Below are 5958 nucleotides of genomic sequence, written 5' to 3' on the forward strand. Positions count from 1 at the left end.
AATGTTAAATAGATAGTATAACATCCTATTCATATTTACACATTTTTAAATTAAATTTTATATATAATAATTTAAAATTGAAATTACGGTTTAAAAGATATGAGTTTTTGAAGTATTTATCACTTATAGTTAAACTGCAGATTGACATATCTTGGGCATAGACTGAGCACTTTGCAAGCCCCACAAATGTCGTGAACATGAACAAATGCATTTTGTAAATCCTGAACAAATGTGAAGTATCTACAGTTAATTAGGCCGCACACAACAGCTCTGCTGTGAGAGAACAGAGAACATAGAATTCATAGCTCAGAACAAGAACGGGCTAATGTTCTGCTCCATCTTCATCGCGGCCACCGGCGACAGGAACGAGGCAGCGTAAGAGTCGTCCCATGGCAGCATCACGGAGCCGGGGCCCTGCAGGTTGTCGAGGCTGATCCCCATGAGCCACTCGTCGGTGTCCAGCTCTAACTCCTGCACCTCCTCCTTCGGCAACATCGCCGCGTTTGTCGTCCCCATTCCCTGGAGCGTCGTCGGCAGCGAGTCCAGCTCCGGGAATGCATCATTGTCGACATCGAACTCCGGCGTCCGCGTCTTGCCCCCCGAGGCCGACTGTGACGCCGGAGCTTTGACCGGCGCCTCCTGCCGCTGCCGCTGCATCTTCTCCCACTGGTTCTTCCTGTTGTAGAGGCGGCACAGCACCCAGTCGTCGAGCCTGAGCGAGGCGCCGTCCCTCTTCCTTCCGGCGCGCCCCTCAGCGCCGGCGAGGCGGTACTCGTGCATGATCCAGTCGGTCTTGACCTCAGCCCCCGGCCTGCCGTGGTAGAAGACGAGCGACTTCTTGACCCCGACGGTCCTGCCGGTGCACGCGACGGGCCTGTCGGCGCCGGTGGCCTTCCAGTAGCCGCCCCCGATGGCCCTGCTGGGGTGGGAGCCGTTACTTGCGGTCCCGCGGCGTGAAGAAGTACCACTCCCGCGCCCCGGAGAGCGCCCGCTCCGGCAGCTCCCACGGGTCGTGCCGGTACATGTCGACCTCGGCAATGACGTGCGTCGGCAGGGTGCGTCCGGCCGCGCGCGCGCAGAGGTAGTCCCCCACCAGCTCCTCGTCCGTCGGGTGGAACCGGAACCCGGCGGCAGGCTCAGCTCCGCCTCCCCGTCCTGCCATTCCCCGCCTCGAGGAGCCCCGCCGCCGTCGTCATGCGTCATCTCCCGAGCGGATCAGAAGCGACACCGTTGGATCTGCAGCCGAACATGCACACAAGGATGACGAAAGAATAAATCGAACCGTTTATCTCCCCTCACCATGGACTGCGGGTTAATTATCATAAAGTAGGAGGTTTCTTTTGCAAAAAAGGCGGCGGTGGGTTTTCCGACGGAAACGATAGTCTCTTTATTATTAGGTAAAGATATGGTTGGTTACCGAATGTTGTTCGGAGTCCTGGATGAGATCACAGACGTCACGAGGGTTTCCGGAATGGTCCGGAAACGAAGATTGATATATAGGATGACTTCATTTGGTTACCAGAAGGTTTTCGGGCATTACCGGTAATGTACCGGGAATGACGAATGGGTTTCGGATCTTCACCGGGAGGGGGGACCACCCACCCGGGAGGGCCCAAGGACCTTGGGGGTGGCGCACCAAGTAGGTGGGGTCATCCCAAGGCTGCCTTGGGCAAGATAGAAAGAAAAACCAAAAGAAGAGAAAGAGAAAAAAAGGGAAAGGTGGGAAGGAAGAGAAGGACTCCTCCTTCCAATCCTAGTTGGACTAGGATTGGAGGAGGACTCCAACTCCTCCTTGGTGGCACAGCCCTTGGGGATCCTTGAGCCTTAAGGCAAGCCTCCCCTCCGCTCCTCCTATATATATGGAGCTATTAGGGCTGATTTGAGACAACTTTTGCCACGGCAGCCCGACCACATACCTCCACGGTTTTTCCTCTAGATCGCGTTTCTGCGGAGCTCCGGCGGAGCCGTGCTGAGATTAGATCACCACCAACCTCCAGAGCGCCGTCACGCTGCCGGAGAACTCATCTACCTCTCCATCTCTCTTGCTGGATCAAGAAGGCCGAGATAATCGTCGAGCTGTACGTGTGGTGAACGCGGAGGTGCCGTCCGTTCGGCACTTGATCGTGGGACGGATCGCGGGACGGTTCGTGGGACGGTTCGCGGGGCGGATCGTGGGACGTGAGGACGTTCGACTACATCAACCGCGTTCACTAACGCTTCTGCTGTGTGATCTACAAGGGTACGTATATCGGAAATCCCCTCTCATAGATGGACATCACCATGATAGGTCTTCGTGCGCGTAGGAATTTTTTTGTTTCCCATGCGATGTTCCCCATCAGTGGCATCATGAGCTAGGTTCATGCGTGGATGTAATCTCGAGTAGAACACAAAAGTTTTTGTGGGCGGTGATGTGCGTCTTGCTGCCCTCCTTAGTATTTTCTTGATTCCGCGGTATTGTTGGATCGAAGCGGCTCAGACCGACATTACTCGTACGCTTACGAGAGACTGGTTTCATCGCTACGAGTAACTCCGTTGCTCAAAGATGACTGGCAGGTGTCGGTTTCTCCAACTTTAGTTGAATCGGAATTGACCGATGAGGTCCTTGGATGAGGTTAAATAGCAATTCATATATCTCCGTTGTGGTGTTTGCGTAAGTAAGATGCGATCCTACTAGATACCCATGGTCACCACGTAAAACATGCAACAACAATTAGAGGACGTCTAACTTGTTTTTGCAGGGTATGCTTGTGATGTGATATGGCCAACGATGTGATGTGATATATTGGATGTATGAGATGATCATGTTGTAATAGTTAATATCGACTTGCACGTCGATGGTACGGCAACCGACAGGAGCCATAGGGTTGTCTTTAAACTAACGTTTGTGCTTGCAGATGCGTTTACTATATTGCTAGGACGTAGCTTTAGTAGTAATAGCATGAGTAGCACGACAACCCCGATGGCGACACGTTGATGGAGATCATGATGATGGAGATCATGGTGTGACGCCGGTGACAAGAAGATCGTGCCGGTGCTTTGGTGATGGAGATCAAGAAGCACATGATGATGGCCATATCATGTCACTTATGAATTGCATGTGATGTTAATCCTTTATGCTACTTATCTTGCTTAGAACGACGGTAGCATTATGAGGTGATCTCTCACTAAAATTTCAAGACGAAATTGTGTTCTCCCCGACTGTGCACCGTTGCGACAGTTCTTCGTTTCGAGACACCACGTGATGATCGGGTGTGATAGACTCAACGTTCACATACAACGGGTGCAAAATAGTTGCACACGAGGAACACTCGGGTTAAGCTTGACGAGCCTAGCATGTGCAGACATGGCCTCGGAACATATGAGACCAAAAGGTCGAGCATGAATCGTATAGTTGATATGATTAGCATAGAGATGCTTACCACTGAAACTATTCTCGACTCACGTGATGATCGGACTTGAGATAGTGGATTTGGATCATGTACCACTCAAATGACTAGAGAGATGTTCTTTTTGAGTGGGAGTTATTAAGTAATCTGATTAATTGAACTAATTGTCATGAACATAGTCTAATGGTCTTTGCGAATTACGATGTAGCTTGCGCTATAGCTCTACTGTTTTTATATGTTCCTAGAGAAAATTTAGTTGAAAGTTGATAGTAGCAAACTTTGCAGACTGAGTCTGTAAAACCGAGGATTGTCCTCGTTGCTGCGCAGAAGGCTTATGTCCTTAATGCACCACTCGGTGTGCTGCACCTCGAGCGTCGTCTGTAGATGTTGTGAACATCCGACATACACGTTTCTGATGACTACACGATAGTTCAGTACAAAATACTTAATGGCTTAGAAGCAAGGCGCCGAAGACGTTTTGAAACGTCACGGAACATAAGAGATGTTCTAAAGAGATGAAATTGTGATTTCATGCTTGTGCCCTTGTTAAGAGGTATGAGACCTCTGACAAGATTCTTTGTCCACGAAGTAAAGGAGAAAAGCTCAATTGTTGAGCGTGTGCTCAGATTATCTGAGTACGACAATCGCCTGAATCAAGTGGGAGTTGATCTTCCAGATAAGATAGTGATGGTTCTCCAAAGTCACTGCCACCAAGCTGTGAGAGCTTCATGATGAATTATAACATATCAAGGATAGATACAATGATCCTTGAGCGATTCATGATGTTTGACACTGCGAAAGTAGAAATCAAGAAGGAGCATCAATAGTTGATGGTTAGTAAAACCACTAAGTTTCGAGAAAGGCAAGGGATAGACGGGATACTTCGTGAAACGGCAAAGCAGTTGCTGCACTAATGAAGAGACCCCAGATTAAACCCAAGCCCGGGACTAAGTGCTTCTGTTATGAGGGGAACGGTCAGTGAGGCGGAGCAACTCTAGATACTTGGTAGATAAGAAGGCTGGCAAAAGTCGCAAGAAGTATATTTGATATACATGATGTTGATGTGTACTCCTAGTAGCACGAGGGTATTGGATACCAGTTCGGTTGCTAAGTGATTAGTAACACGAAATGAAAGCTACGGCATAAACGGAGACTATCTAAAGGCGAGGTGACGATACGTGTTGGAAGTGTTTCCAAGGTTGATATGATCAAACGCCGCACGCTCCCTCTACCATCGGGATTGGTGTTAAACCTAAATAATTGTCATTTGGTGCTTGCGTTAAGCATGAACATGATTGGATCGTGTTTATTGCAATGCGATTATTCATTTAAAGAGAATAATGGTTACTCTATTTGCTTGAATAATCACCTTCAATGGTTTATCGAATCTCGATCGTAGTGTTACACATGTTCATGATATTGGTGCCAAAAGATACGAGGTAATGATGATAGTACCACTTACTTGTGGCACTGCTGCTTGAGTCATGTTGGTATAAATTGCATGAAGAGGCTCCATGCTGATGGATCTTTATACTCACTTGATTTTGAATCACTAGTGACATGCAAATCATACCACATGAGCAAGGCCTTGTTTTCATTGAGATGAAACAAGATAGTAACTTGTTGGAAGTGATACATTTTAATGTATGCAGTCCAATGGGTGCTGAGGCACGCAGTGGATATCATTATGTTCTTACTTCAATGACGATTTGAGTAGATGCAAGAGTATTTACTTAATGAATCACGAGTCTGAAATATTGAAAAGTTCAATTCTGTTTCGGAGTGAAGTTCGTCGTAACAAGAGGATAAACTGTCTACGATATGATCATAGAAATGAATATCTAAGTTACGAGTTTTGGTACGCAGTTAAGACAATGTGGAAATTGTTTCGTAGTTCATGCCACCTGGAACATCATAGTGTGATGATGTGTGTGAACGTCATAGCCACGCACTATTTGGTATGGTGCATGCTATGATGTCTCTTATCGAATTACCACTATCGTTTATGGGTTATGCATTAGAGACAACCGCATTTACTTTAAATAGGGCACCGCGTATTTCCATTGAGATGACACAGTATAGAGTGAGGTTTAGAGAAATCTAAACTATCGTTTCTTGAAAGTTTGGGGCTTCGACACTTATGTGGAAAAGTTTCAGTCTGATAAGCTCGAACCCAAAGTTGATAAATGCATCTTCATAGGATATCCAAAACAGTTGGGTACATCTCCTATCTCAGATCCGAAAGCAAAGTGTTTGTTTCTAGAAACGGATCTTTTCTCGAGGAAAGGTTTCTCTCGAAAGAATTGAGTGGGAGGGTGGTAGAACTTGATGAGGTTATTGAACCATCACTTCAACCAGTGTGTAGCAGGGCGCAGGAAGTTGTTCCTGTGGCGCCTACACCAATTGAAGTGAAAGCTGATGATGGTGATCATCGAGCATCGGATCAAGTTACTACAAACCTCGTAGGTTGACAAGGTCGCGTACTACTGCAGAGTGGTACAGTAACCCTGTCTTGGAGGTCATGTTGTTGAGCAACACTGAACTTACGAGTTATGGAGAAAGCAATGGTGGG

General features: G+C 47.4%; 1 pseudogene; it reads right to left on the reverse strand.

Moving 5' to 3' along the window:
• Positions 1 to 306: 306 nt before the first annotated feature.
• Positions 307 to 1203, reverse strand: LOC123450558 (annotated as a pseudogene).
• Positions 1204 to 5958: the final 4755 nt, after the last annotated feature.

The sequence above is a fragment of the Hordeum vulgare genome, chromosome 4H (genome assembly GCF_904849725.1).
Source record: "Hordeum vulgare subsp. vulgare chromosome 4H, MorexV3_pseudomolecules_assembly, whole genome shotgun sequence".
In the NCBI taxonomy this organism is placed as follows: Eukaryota; Viridiplantae; Streptophyta; class Magnoliopsida; order Poales; family Poaceae; genus Hordeum; species Hordeum vulgare.